The following is a 22,666-nucleotide window of genomic DNA, read 5'->3' on the forward strand; positions in this document are numbered from 1 at the left end:
ATGCATCAAGACATCGATCAAGAAATACGCCCACCAGCATTGGAATCTTGGCATCCGTATCATCATTCTTCGGCAACACGTTCTGATTGCCAGGAACCTGGACTGCAGGGAGCATCACTGTGCACTCAAGCTATAAAAGGGACTCACGCTCGTTTTGCAACCACTGGGCATGGTAGCATCGACAGAATGCGGAGCACTAATCCGTTTGTCTTCCTTGTGCAGGTGAGCAAAAAGTATGGAAAATGTTTTCGTTCTAATGACCTATTCCTGTTGGTGCTGCCGTGCCCTCGGCTTTGTTGCTTGCTACAGGTTTTCACATTTTGTCTGAGAAAATTATTATTGTTAGCCGGTGACATTGAATCGAACCCAGGCCCTGACATGACCCGAATTTTACAACAGCTTAATGATATTGCAGTTGACATAAAAGACATGAAAGAGAACAGATTAGTGAACATAGAGAACAAATTAGATGCCCTGTCCAGGCTTGAGAACCGAGTAATGTCCTACCATGAACAGGTTAGTTGTATGAGTACAACGATTGAAAGGCTTGAAGCAAGACTTGAGCAGCTTGAAAATTATAGCAGGAGGTCAAATTTGATCATATATGGCATCCCAGAAACTGAAGAGGAAACAAATGAAACGCTTGAAGAAACCGTAAACAAAGATATTTTTCATGATATTTTAGGACTCGACCCTATCCCTATTGAGCGGATACATAGGTTAGGTAAACCGGCAATTGACAAAACACGTCCTGTAATTCTAAAACTTTTAGACAGTAGGCATAAAACTGTGATACTCAAGAACGGAAACTAAAGGGAAAAGATTATTCAATTGGCGAAGACTTTTCAAAGAACGTTCGTGAACTAAGAAAGAAATTATGGGATAGCGCGAAGCCGAACCGAGATAAAAAAGAAAGGGTTTCCTTGGTGTTTGATAAGTTATATATCAATAATATTCCTTACGTTTGGGACTACGAAAAAAATGATAAAGTGAAGGTTCAAAAAAACGACGGTATCGGCGCAAGTCGGCCCGTGACGCGAAGTTGTACGCAGTTGCGAAACCGCTCACCGATAAAGTGAGTCGTTCATATACCTCAGCTTCTTTCTTCACTAAGACAGATAGCTTGTCTTGCCATAGTAACACGGGCCAATCTAGTATAAAAAGCTTGAGAATAGTTAACATTAACGCACGCAGCGTTGCAAACAAGAAAGACTCGCTTGAACTTAAACTGCTGGAGTTCGACCCACACATATCAGTCCTGACGGAAACTTGGTTACATGACGACTTAGCAGATGACCTGGTATTTCCTCCTCATTATAAAGTCGTTCACAAGGACAGGACCTCAAGGGGTGGCGGAGTAGCCATTCTCTTAAAAGACTCTGTAGAATGCGACCTTGTATATGATGTTCCACACTTGAATGCCTTTGCATAAAAATTTCTTGCTGGGGTCATTCTTTCATCCTGTATGCTTGCTACAGGCCACCAGATGCCACACCCGACTATCTCATTAAGCTACAACATCACCTGTCTCATTTCCAAAAAAAAATACTGTTAATAGGTGACTTCAATCTGCCAGATGTGTGCTGGGACCGCTTACAAGGCGGTGCTAAATCTGGGAGCAGTGCAGACGTTCTGTTTGATGTCATGCTTACTCATGATTTAGCTCAAATTGTAAATCAACCTACTCGTGTACAAGGTACATCTTCCTCTATACTAGACCTAGTTTTTGCTAACAATCAATATTCTATGCATACTGTATCGGTCGAAACAGGCATTTCAGACCATCACCTCGTAAGCGTATCGATAGATTTAGTTAAGTCCCCATACCACAACAAAAAAGCCAGTCAAGTACGATGTTTCAAGGATTATTCTAGGGCTGATGATGCCGCAGTGATTGAACATATGGAAACTTGTTTATCGAGCTTCGATGATAATGATGATGTCTGCAAGCTGTGGGAGCGATTCGTCGAAATGTGTCAATATTGTCTAAATGCCTTCGTTCCAAATAAACGCAAAAAAGTTCACAAAAGCACACCTTGGATGACGCGGAAGATTATTCAACTGAAGCGAAAACTAAAAAGATCTAAGAAAAAAAACACCAGTTAAGTCAGATTGAAACGCTTAAAAATAATCTTGAACGTGCGGTTCGTGAGTCAAAAGACTTGTACTTTAACACAACGTTACCCAGTTTTGTTAAAAATGACCCAAGTAAATTTTGGAACTTCCTGAGTGACAGCAAGAAACATATCTAAAAAATAACAGCGGAGGGAGAGACATTGACTGGTCCGATTGACATTGCACGCCATTTTAATTCTTTTTTTCACAGCGTATTCTCTGAAGCAGGTGTTCAAACTGTACAAAGCGCGTCATATTTTCCTGTATCGGAGGTTGACTTTCTTAGCCTTCCTGGTGTATTTGCTTTGCTTTTAGAACTGAAACCTAAAACTTCTTCTGGTCCCGATAATTTACCAAATGTATTTTTGCGACGCTATGCCGAAATAATTGCGAAGTTTCTTTTTGTGTTGTTTAAAAAATCTCTGCTGTCATCAAAACTTCCGGTTGAATGGAAGACTGCTCGAGTTATTCCCATCTTTAAAAAAGGAGACTGCACATTACTACAAAATTACCGTCCTATTTCTTTAACTACCGCATGCTGTAAAATGCTCGAACATATTATTGCTAAACATATTAACAAATTTCTTGAAGAACACTCCATATTAAGCGACTTTCAGCATGGGTTTAGAAAGGGCTATTTTACAATAACACAATTAGTTACAATAGTACACACTTTTGCTAACACACTGGATATGAATGGTCAAATAGACACCATATTTATGGATTTTAGAAAAGCATTTGATAAAGTTCACCACGGAAAACTTATTCAAAAACTAAAAAACATTAATCTTCCGGACATTTTAATATCCTGGATTCAAGATTACCTCACGAATAGAGTGCAATTTATTTCAGTCGATGGGTGCAGCTCCAGTTGTCTTCCAGTCACCTCTGGGGTGCCCCAAGGAAGCGTCCTAGAGCCTTTGCTTTTTCAGATTTACATCAATGATATTGTTAATGTGGTTACTCCAGGAACTCATATTCGCTTGTTTGCTGATGATTGTGTCGTTTTCCGTCAAATTACGTGTACTAACGATCAAAACGAACTTGACCAGTGTCTTCGAAATGTTCTTGATTGGTGCAGTGAGTTTTCCATGGTTCTTAACACTGAAAAAACAGTTTCGATGCAAATAACACACAAAAAGAACCCAATTAACCACGTGTATACACTCGGATCATCAACACTAAAGCAGGTTAATAGCTACAAATATCTAGGTGTAACAATCACAAGCAGTCTTTCCTGGAACTCACATATAGATAACATATGCTCCTCTACATTTAAAAAGCTTTGTTTTCTGAGGCATAAACTAAGAAATTCACCTTATCATGTAAAACTGCTAACGTATAACGCTTACATCAGGCCAAAGCTTGAGTATGCTTCGGTTGTTTGGGACCCATTCACTAAACTTAACATATATAAATTAGAAAGGGTTCAAAGAAAAGCTGTTAGGTTTATCTATTCCAAATTTAAAATCACCGACTCCCCCACTGACCTCATGGCGGCTAACAAGATTGAAACACTTGAAACGCGAAGAGGAAAATATCGCCTTGAGTTTCTTTATTCTTTACTTAACCATAAGTTTGCTTTGGATCCTTCACAGTACATATCCCCCTTAACCACACGTTATACCCGACATCATCACATTCACTCATTGACACCGTATTTTGCGAAAACTGACTGTTTTAAATATTCGTTTTTTCCGCGGACAATATCCGATTGGAACCATGTTATGACATCGTAATAGTTTGCAAAATTTGTCTCCTCATTTTTATGTATATTTCTTTTCATTGTGTTCTGTATCTTTTGAGTTTTAAGAATATATGCCTGTCCTGCTTGGACCCTGAAAAGGGTCTGCAGTATGTACTAAATAAATAAAAATAAATACGAGTTCAAGCCCGGTTGCCACACTCCTACATGACTAACACATGTGTTATAAGGGGAGTACCAGTGTGGTATTCGGAAAGTGCCCTTCTTGACTACTTGAAACCGCAAGGAGTTCTGCACGTGCGACGGTTAATGCGCCGGGTGGAGCCTGGAGAACAACAATGGGCAGCGAAGCCTACAAACTCTATTGTGCTAACGTTTGCTCCCAACACCAAGCGCCCTGGAATAATTGACCTTGGTTTCACCAAACATGCAGTCCACGAGTTCGTTGAAACTCCTCCCCGGTGCTTCAGGTGCCAACGCTTTGGCCATGTAGCGAGAGTTTGCAACAAAGATCAACGTTGCAAGCGGTGTGGTGGTGGCCATGATTACAAAGAGTGCAAGGCAGATTTTGCTTGCGCTAATTGTGGAGGTGACCATCCAGCAAGTTTCAGTGGCTGCACATTCCGTGTAAGCGCCTTACACCGTCGCAAGTCCTTCATTAGTGGCCCCAAACCACAACCTACTGAGAAGCCGATACATGGAAGTGAAGAGTTCCCTGCGCTCGAGTCGGAAGCTCGGGACGTGGTAGCAAGCGACGTCGCTGCACGACCTGATCCGAGCAAGTCGGCAACGGCCTCCGAGGGTGAGCTGGCTGTTCGATCTGCTTCTGCAAAAAGTGTCCATGTTCCTCAGCGACCAGATCACAGCAAGACTCGACAACATGGAGGACATCCCCTTTCCTTAAAAGAGATGCAGACACCAGCTACCGTGGCCAAGAGTGGGCCCCAATCCCCGTCTTTTGTCGAAGTGGTGCGCCAGTGCGTGCAGCAAAATAAGGAGCACAAAAGCCGGAATCTCTCCGACCTTCTACGCGTTTGTTTGATGTCCTGCGTTCATGTAGCCAAGCGATGCAGCCTGGCACTTTGAAGAACTTTATACAGCTGGTGCTTTCCATTGAGACCTTGATCACCGCCTTCGCAGAGAACTTCAACTCCTAGCTGGCTAGTTTTCTTCAACCTGTTGCAACTAAAAACCCTAAAAAAGTGCCGTTTATTATGCAATGGAACTGCGCTGGGATTATAAGTCGATTAGCAGAACTAAAATTGTTCTTGAAAGAGACCTGTGTTCCAGTACTGGCCCTCTCGGAGGCTGGCTTGCCAAGCGGGAGGTCTTTGCCGGGATACGTCGCCCACAAGAATTGCAGCATAAAGTCTTTTCCCGCAGGAAGTGCCGCCCTTTACATACGAAGGGAGATTCCTCATGTGGCTTTGAACGTCTCCGATCTTTGCACTGACAGTATTGAGGTAGTGGCTGTGAGGATTCGGCTTGCCTTCCGAACTCTGTCCATTGCATCAGTATACGTGTCCCCGCGGAAGATGGTCGATATGGCTTTGTTCCTCCAGCAACTTTGTGACCGCTGCCCAGCACCCAGAATCATCTGCGGTGACTTCAACTCCCACCACCCTGCCTGGGGTGACAGGAACGCAGCTCCTCGCGGACACCAACTTGTAGAAGTCATCGACAGTTTGGACCTGTGCGTGGCCAATGACGGAAGTCCCACTTTCTTTCGGCCTCCAACCTCACCCACATCTATAGACCTAACCTTACATTCACCTGACGTCCGTGTGCAGTGGTCAACTAGAGCTGACCGAATGGGAAGTGATCACTACCCGATATTTGTGTTTACTGCCGACTTTCATCTGCGTGGTCCTAAAATTTGCCATGTTGTTAATTGGGACAAATACAGGGAGCACTTAGCCTGTGTTTCCGGTGATGTGACAGACAAAATGATTTATGCTAAGATGGCTGCTACCACGGCGCTCAAGCTACCTGACCATTTTCCGACTCCGGATTTAAAACTCAGGAACCTCTGCGCAGCGCGCAGAAGGGCGGAGCGACAACTGTTGCGGAAGAAGGACGACAGAGCCTTGAAGACAACTTTCAACAGGCTCAACTCTGCCATTAGACGTCATGCGAACAAGCTCTGTAGGTCCCAGTGGGCATCCTTTTGCGCTAGTTTGATTGTTTTCTCACCGATAACGAGAATTTGGCGTGTCGTTGGCAGTCTTGCTGGTGGCTCTCGTCCGAGTAAACCTTTCGAGGTTCTTGCATTGCGCACGCAGAAACATCTCGTGTGCTTGGCAGAGGAATTTGCGGATGCATTTGTAAATTCCAGACCAGGCATTCATCCCTGCGCTCTGCCTGCTACGTCTCCGTCTGTTATGGACGCCCCGTTCACATTTCGAGAACTACAGACAGCGCTCCGCAGTCTGCGGCGTCGCTGTGCACCAGGTCCTGACGTCATTACCAATCAAATGTTACAGAACCTGCCTCTGGAACACCGGAAGATGCTCCTAACCTATCTCAATCGAGTGTGGGAGTCTGGTGACGTTCCCCCTTTATGGAAGGTGGCTTGTGTAGTGCCACTGCTGAAGGCCAACAAAGAGATGACAGACGCGGCCTCGTATCGTCCTGTATCGCTGACGTCGTGTGTGGCTAAGCTCGTGGAGAAGATGGCAAGTAAGCGTTTGTCTTGGTGGCTTGAGGATAGAAGGGCACTACCAACATGCATGACTGGATTCCGCACAGGTTTAAGCGCGCAAGATAGCGTCCTGGACTTGATAAGCCACATTGAACATCAGAGTGCTTTTGGACTTTCAACACTAGCTATTTTCCTAGACGTATCAAAGGCTTATGATAGCCTCCTCCAGAGCTCAATACTGAATAGTCTGCAGGTCATAGGCGTACAGGGCTATCTTCTGCGATTCATTCACTCATTTCTCAGTGATCGTAAATTTCGAGTGCGGTTAGGCAGTAATATGAGCTCCGAAAGGGCGGTATCGCGATGGGTACCTCAGGGTAGTGTCCTGTCCCCAACGCTCTTTAATGTTGTCATGGCTGGTCTTCCCGCAAAAGTGCAAAAACATTGTAGGCATGTCCATATGTCGATATATGCAGACAACATTTGTCTTTGGTTAAAAGGATATCAACACAAACGCTTAGCTCTATTAGCGCGACAGGCCGTGCTTTCAGTTAAAAGTTACCTTCAAGGTGTTGAGTTGACTCTCTCGGTGGAAAAATCTGGCTTCGTTCTGTTTCCAGGTAGGAGACGACGGTATGCGCGGCTGAGCATAGACCTTGATTAATCTTGCCTTCGTCAGGTTAACCACATACGTTTTTTGGGCGTCACTATTGACTCACGTCTACAGTGGCGACGAGCTGTGGGCTCGATTGTGGCTTCACTATCTTCGCGTCTCAATGTGCTTCGTAGAGTTGCTAGTGAGCAATGGGGAAACCATCCTGCTTCAATGATCAGGCTTCCCGATGCCCTGGTGACAAGTCACATAATGTACCAGCTCCCTTTAATTTCCCCCTCGGTATCGGAGCTGGAACGCCTTGAGGTTTTGCACAGAATGGACTAAGGAGGGCTCTCGACGTTCCGCAGGCTGCTCCAAACAATGCAGTACTGTATGAGTCTCAATCGAAACCTCTTCGGCTAGCCGCTTCACAAAGACTTTTGCTGCAAATTGGCCGCCTCAGAGAGACTGTTGCCGGGAGAGCGCTTCTACAGCGCCTTCGAAAGAGATCTGAGTCCCGGGCGTACTGGGCTTTAAATACTCTTCGTTCTCTGGGTCTCGACCTTCGAGATCGACCTAAGACGTTGAAGCCACCTTGGTCCTTTCCGAGCCTCGATTGTTCCTTGACAATTCCCCACGTTCGCGCTAAGCGGAATTCTCCTTTAGCGGCAATGCGTTCGCTCGTACTGGAACATCTTGAGACCGAATATGCCAGTCATCTTCAAATTTTTATAGACGGCTCTGTGGACAAGGTCAGAGTATCTAGTGCAGCTGCTTTTCATAATCCGTCTTTGAAGTATGATTGGTCTGTTCGTTTTACTAAAGTCGTGTCCTCCACAATGGCCGAAAGCATTGCCATTGAGGCAGCTCTAAAGAAGCTACGGTGTTGTACGCCTCCACCTACTGTCATAATTACGGATTCAAAATCTGTCCTTCAAAGGTTAGATTACGGGTTCCCCACTGATGCCTTGAGTCTTAGATCCCTACGTTTGGTGCAGAATATACATAGCAAAGGCTTCTCTATACGTTTTCAATGGGTGCCCTCGCACATAGGTGTCTTAGGCAATGAGATAGCAGACAACCTCGCCCATACAGCTCTCTCCGGGATTCCAGTACATGGAGTCCCTCATGAAGTCAAGCAAATGTTCATAGATGTGTTGTGCCACTTCCGTTCTTTGTGGAGCTCTCCTCATCAGCCATATGTGACCAAGGGTCGCAAAAGGTACCAAGCCACTTTGCGGCACCGCGTTCGCACGGATTCTGCTCGTACGCCGGCGTGGATGTATAAGACTGGCCTAGCGTTGTCACCATTGTGTTCAACGTGTGGTGTGTGTGGTGACATAGAACATTACCTCTTGTGCTGTACTTTGTACAACGCGGAACGGGCTGTGTTATTCGGATCCCTCAAGAAGGCAGGAGTTCCTCACAGTTCTCTTCAGGACATTGTTTTCCCGCACGGGAGCCAGTCGAGTAGAAGGGATGCTCCTCGCCTTCTTCTACTTGACCTGCAGGACACAGATTTGGCCTCCACATGGTGACCTCAGGAGTGTCTATTTGGGTTTTTGCGGACAGTGTTTCTGTGATTTCTATTTAAGTGTCGCTACGGTGGAGCAATTGCCGGCAGCAACTGCAAGGCTAATCCCACCGGTAGTTTACAACCACTCAACTCAACTCGTTCTTCTTCTTCTACGAATATGGCGCGAGGTCGCGAGGGCACAGAGGCCCGAAGTGGCGAGAACTTCATCTTTTGTCCCGGTAACGTACGTATGCTCGTGGCACTGACTGCCTGCGCGCTTGGCGTTGTTCTATTCTAAGGTTTATTAGCACTAGCTGGTTAAAATTTCCATCCCACTTTGATCCCTACTAGAGTTTGCAAACTCAGAATCCTTCGTGAACTGTGCTGTTCTTTGAAGCACTTCGTTGTGTTCGGGCAACTGTGACTCAAGGCTACGCCATACATAATGCATGCGGGTCTAGTGGAACGTGGGGCGAACTTTGAGCCAATGCTAAACATTGAATGTTCGAACTGAGCTGCGGTGCAGCCACATATGTGTTGCTCATGCCAGCAGACGTGTATTAAAACTTGAGGAACCGCACGTCAGTCGTCCCGTCGATGCCTTCGTGAGTGCTTGACAGTCTAGCTTTCGTGCCGTGTTTAAGGAGTAACTGCAATTTCTTACAACTAGTATTTCTCACAAAATGGCCACCACATGAATATAGTCGAATGTGCTTGTAACTAGGCTCGTTCGCATGTTTCCGAAATGTTGTTCTTGTTGAAATCGATTACACTACAAGAGAGTTTGTTCCGCCAGGACAGCAGCTCTTGCCCGATGGAGCTCGATGTGGCCCAGCGCTATATATGAAGCCTCACCAATAACAATATGCATCTATTACTAATTGATGTGAATACCTGTTTCGATATGACCACTTGGCAATCCTCCTCCCCCACCCCCTCCTTGTGTAATGTGCCTCACGGGAACTTTATTGGAACAATAAATGATGACGACGATGGGTGACAAAAGTTCAGGTCGCTGTCGACAGCATTATGCATGTCCCGCCATTTTATTCACGACTGCCAGGTTAATTTGTTTTCGATGTCACACATCGAGCTGGATGCCACGTGCTTTCTCTGCACCGATATTTATTTATTTTATTTATTTAGCAAATACTGCCGGCCTGTGTTACAGGCCTTAGGCAGGAGTGGGGTACAAACATATTGATAAAAATAACAAGTACATTGCAAAAGAAGCAGATAGCGAACAGAGCAAAAACCAGTACATACAACATAAAATCGATTACAAAGACATAGAACATATAATGACATCGATCCTGGCAGCAAACGAAGGCATCGGACTTGGCCCAAAACAAGGATACATAAGAGCCCTATACATCCTTCAGAGCTTGTAAAAATAAATCCACCGATTCGCAATTGACAACATCAGCAGGTAAACCATTCCACTTAATGATAGTATGGGGAAAGAACGAATACTTAAATACATTAGTTTTGCATGAAAACGCGGCAACTTTCTTAGTATGGTAAGAGCGTGTAGGGTGTCGAGATGTGTGCTCAACTAAAATTCCTTCCTCTATTGTTAGTTTATTGTGATAATACAAGTAGAATAACTTTAATTTTTCTCGATGACGACGCATGGCCAGGTGTTCAAGTCCTGCGGTTTGCAGTAGGGCTGTTGGGGAAATATTCCAACTGTAACAATTAAAGATAAATCTAGCAGCTTTGCGTTGGACATTTTCTATTTTAAGTTTGTTACTTTCGGTCCAGGGATCCCACACTGCCGCAGCATATTCCAAAATTGGTCGAACAAATGTTTTGTAAGCTAAAAGCTTTATTTCTTGTGTGGATTGTGCCAGCGTTCTTCTCAAGTAGTGCAGTTGTCTTAGAGCTTTTTTTTCTATATACGATATGTGCTCGTTCCATCGAAGGTCTGAGGCTATCTGAATTCCTAAGTATTTAAAAGCGTTGACAACTAAGAGGGGCTCATTGGCTAAGCGGTATGTAAAACTAAAAGGATTCTTTTTACGTGTCACAGTCATCGCTACTGTCTTGTTGGAATTCAAAGTCATTTGCCACGTGGAGCACCATTTTTCTACTGCAGACAGTGAATCGCTTAAAAGGAGTTGATCTTCAGGGCTACGCGTGTAAGAGATTACGCGTGTTTCAGCTTACCACATTTCACATCCGGGGGCTGCACACGAACGTTGTTTATATTAAACGGCGCTCGCAACCGTTGCGGTGGTTCTGGCAATTGCACAGCACAAGGGAATGGACCATACACAAACAGATCACGTTTCGAATCCCATGACTATAAGTAATGTAATGTCAAGCTTCTTAAAGCTTGAACATGTTATTCTGTGTAGAATAGAGGTCAAAGCGTTTTAGGAAAGTCTTGTCCGAAGCTACAAACAGGCCTCCTGCTTTATTGATACTTTTTCCTTTACTATCATTTTACTATAGCAGCAACATGTTCCTTATATGGAGGTTGAATTAGGCCACTTGGTGCACGATCATAAAGAGAGGGGGGAGAGATTTGTCCTAGTCTAGTTATTCACCGGTTTATCGCTCTGCCCCCCCCCCCCAATTACCTCTATTTATGTCCGTGTACCAACTGCATACCCCCCTTCCCCTGCCGAGAGGTTTAGAGGTTGAGGTTGTTGCAAGCTACTGGTGCGGTTATCCTTGCGGATTATGCCGGAAATAGCTCGACCGTAGCGACACTTAGGTGCTAAATAAGGCCCACAAATGAGACACATGCCTGAGACGTGCCTGATCTACATAGCCTAGGACGTAGTTTTTAGGACTCCTTTGCGATCTAAATAACTTGCACATTTCCTAGGACCAACTAGATTATTCAATAGGTAGTGTGTTTATAAGGGCTGCCAAGCGGGTGGAGGTCACTAGGATATCAGCGAGGAAAGGGAAGGAGTTGGCATGTAAAGATTTGTCTCATTCACTAAGAGCCTGAGGTACCTGCTTTTGGTTTCATGATGATATCAGGTGAGGTGTATTTGCCGGGGCTGCTTTTTCATCTTCACGGCGAACTAAAAGCCTGAAGAGCGAATGCAGCTCAGGACCAATTCTGGAGTGGAAGGCTGGGTACGGAATTGCGCGAAGGACGTGGTCGACTGAAAGAGGGAGCGACGACCAGTCGACGAGAGCCTCAAACTCTGGTTTGCCGTTTCTGGGGGCAGCCATGGGCTAGGGAAGTGGTTCGTAGTTGGCCGAAGTCCATCGCATCGCGTTGGAGACCGTTTAGATTCACATTCCTCATGTGATCGTGGAAATAAAAATGTGTTTGTTTGTTTTTTAGGAACATACTGCCCTAACATACTGCCCGATAAAAAAAATCAAACAAAACTTAAGGTCTGGTTACCCTGGCAACTTGGAATTTATAGCGAAACAAAACATCTCGCAGGAGCACGACTCATATTAACGTGCGGACCATCCCCAGAGACCGCAACGGCACCTTTGCCAAGCCTTACCTGCTATAGCAGTGAACAGTGGCAGAAGTGAGCGAATTTTGAAAGATACTGCTCCGGATGATGCAGGTATAGGAACATTTTGCGCACACCAACATGTGCACCGCTCACACGGCTTGCGTTGACTACCGCCCAACCGCCTCGTCGGTAGAGACCTTCGCCTGACAGCACTCTTTTATGCTGGACCAGCTCTTTCAACGTGAAAGGGCCGCAGACTTGTTCCTCGGGATTTTCCGCTCGTTCAGACAGAGTTTGGAGGAACCGGCGTTATTATAGGCGTCTTCACAAAAACTACGTGACATTTATGACCTTTTGACGATCTACTTATTTCTTTATTAGCTTTTTGCGCATTTACTGTGCTTTCAAATGGCAGTAGAAATTCTTTAAATAATTAAATATTAATTTTATATTAATATTTTTGAAAAGAAATATTGAATTTTAATAATTATTATTAATTCTCCATCTTCCTAAAGAAGAGTGCTTGCAATGTTCGTAAGTTTCATCCAGACAGTAAGGGTTGTCACACTTAAACTTTTGGCTTAAGCTACCTGGGACGTGGAGCTTACGTCTAATGCACGCATTTTCTTTTGCATGTACTGCTCCGAATAAACGGTTTTGGTTCAGGCTATTGGCTTCCACATGGCTAGCGCCCACTGGCCCCGTGCCCTATGACGGAAGAAGAAAAGTCCCCCTCGTGGACTCTCCTCCTTTTCCTCTCGTGAGTAATGACCTAGTTCAATCTGGAACGTGTCATGAAGTAACTTAAACATATGTTCCACATAACAGTTTCGAGGAATATGGATGAGTTAGCTGCTGTACTGCTATCAACGTGTTCCACATAAGTGCCACTTGAAAAGGCGAGAAAGAAAGTACAGAAGTGGGTGTTCCACGTATGAAACTTAAACAACTTAAGGCTCGTTCAAGATCAAATATATGGAACAGAGTTTTTAACTGGAACTTACGTGGAAGCGCAGACGTTTGCGTTGAACCGAGGTTAAGAGTGTAGAAACCAGTGCACCTGTTTTCCCGTCTGATTGTACTCGGGTTGACAAAATACCTAAGTAACCGCGAGGTTTGACTGTTTAGTACATTGCAGATTTGAGCCCACTTGCTGCGTGGTAGGTTTTCCGCGTGCTCTTCAGCTTTGTTACTGATTTGCTTGGTTTTTCTTGAGCTTTCTTTTGCTTTTGAGATCTCCATCATTTGGTGAGGCCACAGCGGGCTTCCCCGTAGGTGCCTGTACCTCCGGTGTCCAGTGTACAGAGCACTTCTTGTATTGCTTTTTGATGTCAGTGATTCTGGTCTTTTAGCGGTTAGAGGTGAGACAATTTGTCTGAATTCCAAATAAGTAGTGGTGACTGCCAAGTCTAAATTCCTGTTGGCCCTCTCCGAAGCTGCAAAGGTTGCCATGACGGACAAGTCTGGGCAGACGCTGTTGCCGAGCCTCGTGGGGACCCTACATCTCAGTCTCAGTGAGCTGGTTTCCCTTTCTGGTGGTTGTGCCCGTAACCCCACGCTTGGGAGGTGCACTCAAGTCTCCGGCAATAATAATCCCATCAACTTTTGCACACTTCCCTCGGGAGGCTTTTCTTTCTTTTTGAAATCTGCTTCGTGTTTGTACGTTTAGTATAAAGACGCTCTTTCGTTTATGATTTATCTCTACTAGCACTATCTCTATTACTTTTCCTTGTCTGATGCTGGATAACTGCTATATTCCTACTGCTACTCGTGACTGTTCGTTTGAGCCAGTCGTCCACAAAGGTGTCGAATCCGGGGCTCCCGGGCATCGTGTGTGTCTCTTGCAGCAAGATGATCTCTTTGGTCTTCCCTTGCCCGATATGCATGCAGAAGTCCACTTGTTGCTGAAGCCCCTGTGGTTATTTTGCCCCACACTGCTGTCCTTGTTTCTCTGTGTGTTAAGACTGCTATTTGGATCTGCCATAACTGTTCTCTGGTTGACCAGTGTCCCTGCAATACGCCTAGGGTTTATCTAGATTTGTCGTCCCGGTTCGTTAGTATTTTTTCCTTCCTTTCTCATCCAGCCTGGCTAGTATTTCCTCAATTTCGATCTGCCCGGCCTCATTGGCTACGAATTTGGCTGCGATTCCCCCTTATTGGGTCTTACATGCTACTTACGTGTTCAATCAATGGCCTGATGTTTCTTGCTTTATTTGTGTGGGAAAATCCGTCTGCTCCTGAGCTCTTTTTTATCAAAGCTGATTTTCGAGCTCTTTGTTTTTCTAAAAGACTTCTTGTGTTCTTAAGGCGGCCTGGCGGGCAGCAACCGCTCTTGGACTCCCGGACTTCGTAGAAACACCCCCATATACAGAAGGGACCAATAAGATGTTCTTTTCTCTCTCGCTGTCGACACCTATTGTCGACTTCCGGTGCCTCAGAGATCTAGGAATATCATATCTGGTTATCTGCATTTACCTACGGCAAGCGCTAGGTCGTGAACTGTCTCTGTCAGTTGAGCGGTCGCAGACAGACCTTTCCTACATCCAAGCTGGTTAGGCACAATTCCGCTATTGTTCTGTGCAAATGGTGCGATATGTTTAAGAATTCAATGTTCCAGGATTTTGCAGGCTGCACAACTAAGAGATGCACTCGCAAGGTCGTAAGTTTTATACACAGGAATAACCTTGCCAATTTGGCTTTCCTCCAGAGGTTCACCTGTTACCAAAAATTAAACAAAAATTATAGACGACACATCAAGTGCATTGATGCGGCAAAAGCATGCATTAGAATTAGCGTTCCCCCCGACGGAGCAGCCGAGGCAGCTGACGGGTTCAGACTTTGCCAGTTCATCAATCACCGTACGACCCCAGCTCCACTCTTCTCTCTCGCCTTTATGCCATGAAACTGCCCCCTCTCCAATTTGTTAACTGCCAACCGAGGATTTAAAAGGTAGAGGCTCCTTCGCTTATGAATGGGCTCGATATTGACGCGGGTAGCTTATGTGGTAGCCTTGGCTTCCTAGATGGCGGTAGTAGATTAGCAATCAATCGACGAAGGTTATAAGCGATCATACCAATAGTTGCAATTATGGGTCAAAGCAGTTATGACGGTTAAAACGGAATTCCGCGCTTAATTCAGATGTGTAATATGCACAGTTTGCTGGTGTAATTAGATATGTGTAGTTAATGTGCAGAAGACAGTGGTAACTTACCTGCATATGTGTGCGTTTTCAGCGTTCAGTAGGGCGCCGCCTGTAGTTATCCTAATCAAAAGGTGTAAACTAAGGGAGAGAAGAGCCGAAGAAAGTGCGTGATCTTGGAACGCTATTTGATTCAGCCGTTTTTTACCAAAGGAGAAAAACTTGCCACTTTTTTCTATTCACGAAACACTGATCTGACTTAAGCTTACTGGCTATGGCATTCATTCTCAGAACTGCCATCTGGGCCTCTTGGTAAGCAGATGGTGTATATGAACGCAGCGGGTTCACTGTTAGGAGACGACAGGACGAGCGCTAGCAACTGGCGACTCCTTTTGCTCTTTGTTCGCCACGTTCTCGTGCTACTTTAGAATGTGCGTAAACGTATACCAAGCGGAGAAAAATCCTCTGCACAACACTGGCCCAGCCTGGCTCAACCTTGGGGAATTGAGACTGTCTCAGAGTACGCCACCAGCATAGAGCTGACCTATATTTCCAACCTGCAATCTGGAAGTGGCCTGCGGTCCATTTGGCCGAGCATGCGTTCTACTGGAGCGAAAATAAAGCTGACCCCAAGTCAAGTATAACAACCTCTGCCGCAGAGCCAGCATATGCACGATAAACATAACAACTTACGTAAGACAAACCACACCACGCTGCGACTGCGTGCCCCGTCCATGACACAACTTTCCGTCCACTGGGGCTTATATGAAACCTACGAGGAAACTAAAAGCAGTGTCATTTATTAAAATAATACCGTTTATTTACAGCCGGTATGTGGAGGCTATCCCCTATTCTGATCATCTCATCAGAGGAGTACGACCGCACGAGAGCGCACGCTCTTGACTTGTGTTTTTTTTTTTTTACTGGAAAAGCTCATTTCCTCGTGTGAGCGCCGTATTGAGTGCCCCGTACGACTTCCGCACGGTGATGGCTAGGCCTTTCGGACGTGTTCGGTGCTTGTCGCCGTTCAAGTTGATGCCGCCATGATGCGCAACCGGCTGCCAAATCCGCTGTGGTCATGGCAACAAGTCGTTCGATGAAAAGTTTGGCTCCGCAAAATTCTTCCGGCCACTTTCCAGCCTACACAATCGACGAAGCTTTGCGAAATTGACGGAAGCTTTCTCTTCTGTCGCTCATACCGCAGCGGAGGCCGAGTGGTTGAGCATCCGCCTCGCATGCGGGAGGTGCGGGGTTCGATCCCCAGTGCCGCCGGGTACCCACCGGTGATACAATGTGCACAAGCTTTCCCCTGGTCTGGTGCTTGGCTTATTAAGGGTGAAATGCTTCCATGGTACTCTTTGGCCAAGACACCCTTGCGCCATAAAAATCCATCTTCATAATCATCTTCTGTCGCTGCAATGCGCTGCTGTGCCGGCCGGCCCGCTGGCTGCTGTGTTGCGAGAGTGAGAAGGAAGCACCGCCAGAGAAAGGGCAGAAAGCGACCTCTACTCCTTGCGACCGCGCTGCATTCATATACCTACACTACTGGGAAGCCCAGATGTCAGATCTCAGAGTGAACGCAATAGCGACTAAGCTAAGGTGAAATAATGAAAAAAAAATGGTGATGTCTCTCTCGTTTGAGAGATAACCGCTAAATAAAACTGCATTTCAAGTTCTTCGGCTCTTCTCTCCCTTACTTTATACATTTTGATTAAGATAAGTACAGGCAGCACCCTACTGAGTCGTGAAAGTGCTCGCATATGCAGGTAAGTTACCGCTATCTCCTACACATTATTAATGCTTATCTAGTTACACCAGCAAACTGTGCTGATGGCGCTCCTGAATTCATTACGGCAATCTAATTTAACCACCATGACTAGGCGATTTCAGGAATCATTGCAACTATAACTGTGATCGCTTATTACTATGATCAAATCATTATCTAATCTATTACCTCAATTTACTATCCACATCTACGTAGCCAAGGCTACCACACAAGCCGCACTCCAGACACAGGCATTTGGACATATGGGCGTCAATATCGAGCCCTATTGGCATTCGTAGGGACAAAGAGCGCCCCCTGCCTTTCAGTGCGTTCGAACTGCAGCAGCTCGGCGGGAAAATGTGCCAGTTCGTCTGTCCGTCTCAAGCCTCGCTTTTTCAGGGGCCAAAGCGGGGCAGAAAACGGAGAGGCAAGTGGCAAAGGGCGGGCACCTGTCAGCGGCTGCTCCACCCGAGCTTACACATCTGTCCAATTGATCGTCTATAATATTCTCTGTAATATTTGCCAACAGGCGAACATCTGGAAAATAGCCAAATTAGATTTCGATACATAAAACTGACGACCTTGCCAGTGCATCAAGTTACCATTCGATCTCGCTTACTTGTACGGCCTGCAAAATTCTTGGAACATTTAATTCTTAAACATATTGTATAATCGGTAAAGAAAAATAACTTAATTGTGGCTAACCAGATTGTATTCATATAGGTTTGTCTACGACCTCTCAAGTCATGAGAATATTCACGACTTACAGCGCTTACAATACACAGATCCGGCTAACCCGATATGATGCCCAGGATTGCTTCCCCCATCTATACGCTCCTACAGAAATTTATACATTGCCTCGGTGGCAACAACACCAATCTGCCTTACAGATCAATGTGTTCACTGCAATGGACTCTTGAGGTTGTGGCGATTGTCTTGTGCTGTTTTAGCTTCTGTTCTCTCTCTTATTTTTTCATCCACGGCCTGGAGAATAACGCAACAGTAAGAATGTTTGCAGGCGCCTGCAGTAGGTACAAGAAAATAACCTGCCGCGAAGACTGCGCAACTTTAAACGCTGCGCTTGATAATTTAACACACAGGTGTGAAACGTGGCAGATGACAAATAAGACAGCGCCCATTGACTTCGCTCGTCATCTACAAGGGGAGATGTTGAATAAGGTGTAAGAATATCATTATTTAGTAATAATGATTTCCTGATCCCTGAAACGGAACAAACAGGTAACATACATTACCAACAAAGAAGTGGCAGCTCTCCACTCACTAAAACGCTAGCTTGATTTGCATCAGTCAATACTAAGCTCCAAGCATAAAAGTCACGTGTTCGCTCATTACTGAAATATCAAATAATAGGTTGGTTCTCCTCCTGCAAACAGTACAGCCTGCGTCACACTTGTGTACAGCGCTCGAGCGGCGCACTTCCCTGCGTAAAAATCTGCACGTGGTCGCGGCTCCTGGCTTTTCGAGGCAACGCTTGTGCAGAAGTGGAGCCACGTAGATCATTGCCGCCGACCGCGGGCTGCTTTCGAGTCGCCGACTTTACTGCGGACCGCCCACCGTTCAAGCGCGCTGCAGAAGGGGAAGGAGTAAGAGTTATTTTCAACAAATGTTGCCGTCATGGCTCCCATATTTTTTTTTTTGATATGTAATTCCCACCAAAGACTGTAACAGGAAGGGCTCTGAATGATACAGTTGTAGTGCACATGTTGGTAGAAACAATTTAACAATAAAATATGGCAAAAATAGATACAAAATCGGTTAGAGAATTCAAGCTGAGGTACAAATAATAGGCGGCAAACATGATGACAAGCATACCAAAAAAAGGAAATCGGCTGCAGTTAGTGTTGTATTTTCAATATAGGCACAAACAAAACGGTAAAAATAAACAGGGCAGAAAAGTGTGGAAAATGAGAATAACTACTGGGAAACAAACAGGTGATCTATAACCAGGGCACTGAACGCATGTAATGATGAGCTGTTAGTAATATCTATGTCTAGATTGTTTCATTCTCGTGTAGCTCGAGGGAAAAATGAGTATTTGAATATGTCAGTACGGAATGGAAACTCATTTAATTTGTGTGTGAGGTTGTGGCGGGTCGATCTAGTTTTTGTGGTCTTTATGTATTTTGTAGCGGGCACTTTTAGTTGGTTGTGCATTAGCTGATACATAAGTTTAAGTCTTGTGAATTTTGCTCTGTTCTCCAGGGTTAGGAGTTCTGCTCGTTTTAGTAATTATGTTGGTGAGTCTTTAAGGGAGTGTTTATTATATACACATCTAAGTGCCTTTCTGTGCACCCCTTCAAGTTTTTTAATGAGCTTGTTAGTAAAGGGAAACCAAACGGTGTTGCCGTATTCTAGAATTGGTCTGACAATAGTTTTATATGCTAGTAATTTTGTTTCAGGGGGTGCTAGTTTAAGGCGTCTGTTAGTGAAGAAGACTTGTTTTAGTGCATTAGATGTGATGATGTTAACGTGCGAATCCCATCTGAAATCAGAGGTTAGTGTCACACCAAGGTACTTATGCTCAAGGACAGATGCAAGATGAATATTATTAAGGGTGTACTGAAAAGTTGATGTGTGTTTTTTCCTAGTTATAGATAAAAGAACAGATTTATTTAAATTTATGTCCATCCGCCAGTCCTGACACCACTGGTACACTGCTGTTAAGGCGTTATTTAAAACTATATGGTCATCAAAAGAGTTAATTTCCTTGTAAAGGACGCAGGCATCTGCGAAAAGTTTAATATTCTGTGAAACACAAGCTGGTAGGTCATTTATAAATATTAGGAACAGTACTGGTGCTAGGACACTTCCTTGAGGTACTCCCGATGTAACATTAGTTGTCGCTGATTTCTCATCGTTAATTTCAACAAATTGCATGCGATTACTAAGATAGACTTTAATCCAGTTTAGAATAGAGCCAGCTCCTAAAATAAGTTGAAGTTTTGCAATAAGTTTAGTATGTGACACACGGTCAAATGCTTTCGAGAAGTCTAAAAATATAAGGTCAATTTGTTTCTGGTTATCAATGCTCATGGATATGTCATGTGCAAAAGGCAAGACAACCTTCTACAGTCGAGCCATATTACTGTGTCTTAAGTTTCTTTTCCTTAGTTGCAGCATTAAAATCGATACAACTGAGTACTTACTTGAGTGATATACACGCAGTTCCAGAGCAATACGCACTAAGCCCAGCTCCTTTTTCGCACCAAAATCTGTGAACTGCGAATCACTCGAAGCTTTCGTCTCGAACTCCAATGCTTAATATATAGTTATGACCTGGACGCTGTGTTCTTTTTGCTTTGCTGGCGACGACATCTTGATTTGCTTACCTTCCTAGCTTCATTCTTTGTTTCGCAGGACATTTTTCTCCAGCTGCTGTGTATTTCTTGCTTCCTGGATGCAGAACTTGCGTACATTTAAGTTAATTTTTTGTAGGTCCGAATCTTTGAACATGCGACTTACACCTTTTCGTTGTCGTCTTTTAGCGCTTGTAAAATTAATATACACTCGTAGGTGATGCCTTCGTTCAAGTATAATTGCCTTTATGGCCGCTTCTAGTTGCGCTTTTTTCGTTTTGATGTATATATGATGCCCCTTCCTACAACAGTCTCAAATGTGAGGCTAGCATTATGTTGAAATAAATAAATAAATAAAGGACAAATTTCTGCAATAAAAGAGATAATTATCTCGATTGTGAATTATAGCGCACCAATACTTCACATACCACTAAATAATTTCAATTGATTTTCATTTGTGATACGTCCCATTACTGCACTGTAAATCAGGTAGGCAACAAGGAATTTTCTTAATCGCGTCACATACTCGTCCTGCGTAGCGCCACGACACAGAGATGCTAACATTTCGTTCACAGATGACATTTTTTTAAGGTCAGCGGTGATGATTATATGGTAAATTCGTGCTCTAACATGGTAGATAAACGTGGGTGCGTCCCAAGCCAATGCAAAAACGCGGCCTTAACGAGGGCCTGCGCGAAGTAAATGACGAAGGTAAAGCTCGTGTAAATAGCAAGCGTGCAAAGGCATCGTATAAACACAACTTTCTGGCTGTTTTGTAACTGCAGAACTTAATTAGTCATTTAAATGTAGCCTTAAAGCAATAAAAACAACTTTCTTTTGGTCCAGCTTGAAACAATAACCGCCATTCTCTGCACAACCAGTAAAACAGCTACCGCACCACCACATAAAACACCAACAACAACAGGGGACAACACCATAGCCTAGAACTAATCAACTAGTTTAATGCTGCTCTGTGCATGCCAATTATTAACAACGCACGGCCAGTAGTTTAAGAGAACACAGCCGATGAGAACGCCGTTTGCTGCTTCTGGGCTTCAAAACAGCGAAAAGACACGAAATTGAATGCATGCGTGTCACTAAAGTGGCTTCCGCTGCTTTCAGTGCGCTGCGCCAAGGCGAATATGCTAATTAACTTCTAGAGCCTAGATTCACCGCGTCACTGTCTTTTCAACGGAAAGCGCGATCGAGCCCTGAGCAGAAGTTCTGATCCGTCCATTAGGTAGCGTTTGTAACAGATGCGGAACGAGAAACACAACGCTGGCAAAGTGATGCGCAGCCCCTAACACCGGCAATTTTCATGCCCCTTTTTGCTGACCAAGCACCCGAAATATATTCAAACTTGTCACATGCAAGTTTCGTTCGCGGCGACCGCTGTCGGCAAGCGTTCACCCGCGATCTCATCGCTTTTCGACGCTGCGCATACTTGATTAGGCTCGATGTATATGCGATGCAGTTCAGGACAACCGCTGCGCAGGGTATTCGCGTTGGTTTTAATGAGTGTGTACAGTCATGGCCAAAAGTTTGCGGGATGCTGAGTAACAGGGAAAAAAATGTTTTCTGCGTTGCCTTACAAGCCACTCAGATAGTATTCTTCTACCAGATGGAACACGCATGCCTCCTCACGCTTCTATGCATTTCATTCACCTGTTCTGCCTAACCGCTCTGCAAAAAGATTTTTTCCGCGAATCTGCATCCGGCAAAGTCTTGTCCATGACTGTACATTGAAGCTCAAAGCTCTTCTCCATAGGCAGGACACTCTTCCTATGGTTCCTTCGGCATTAACACTCCCTGATTTAAGCACTGGCGCTAAGGACTCGTAACTTCTTTCAGCGTCACAGTACGCAGAGCGGCTCGCATATCGCGCTGCACCTGCAGGAAGAGTGTCACCCAAAAGTGTGCGAGACCACCCAAGCAGCCAAGGACACAGGGGCATGAACACCTTGGTAAAATCTGCACGCTAAACTTATCCCCTGCAAATGATACTGGCAGCTTTTGCCACGCATTGTACCACGGGTAAGGTGCGTAAATACATTCAAGATTACCGCCAGCATGTTACAAACAGTTTCAGCGAAACATCTGCTGCCGCTAATTCTAACGCAGAATGGACACGCCATCGCAAATGTTTACGAACCGCACTGGCTTCTTAAGCAGCCGTTCGTGTTTTTTTTTTCGAAATATAAAGCCTCGCCACAAGCCTGACCCTGTATAGCAATGGCATCACTGTGGCAAAGAAATAGACACAAATGTCAATAAAGTGAGGGATTCCTAGGAAAAACTACACAGCCATGGATGGATGTGGTCCTGAGCGATGCCGGGATGCGCGAATGCTGAACTCTTGTCCTTCGAGGCGACGGCGCGACCCGCTACTGCCCAGCCGCTTGCACCTTCGGCTGGCACGACGTTTGGCATTGTCAC

General features: G+C 44.9%; 1 pseudogene; it reads left to right on the forward strand.

Annotated features, from left to right (window-relative positions):
* On the forward strand, window positions 1-1,079 carry LOC144124538 (uncharacterized; annotated as a pseudogene).
* Window positions 1,080-22,666: the final 21,587 nt, after the last annotated feature.

The sequence above is a fragment of the Amblyomma americanum genome, chromosome 1 (assembly GCF_052857255.1).
Source record: "Amblyomma americanum isolate KBUSLIRL-KWMA chromosome 1, ASM5285725v1, whole genome shotgun sequence".
NCBI lineage: Eukaryota > Metazoa > Arthropoda > Arachnida > Ixodida > Ixodidae > Amblyomma > Amblyomma americanum.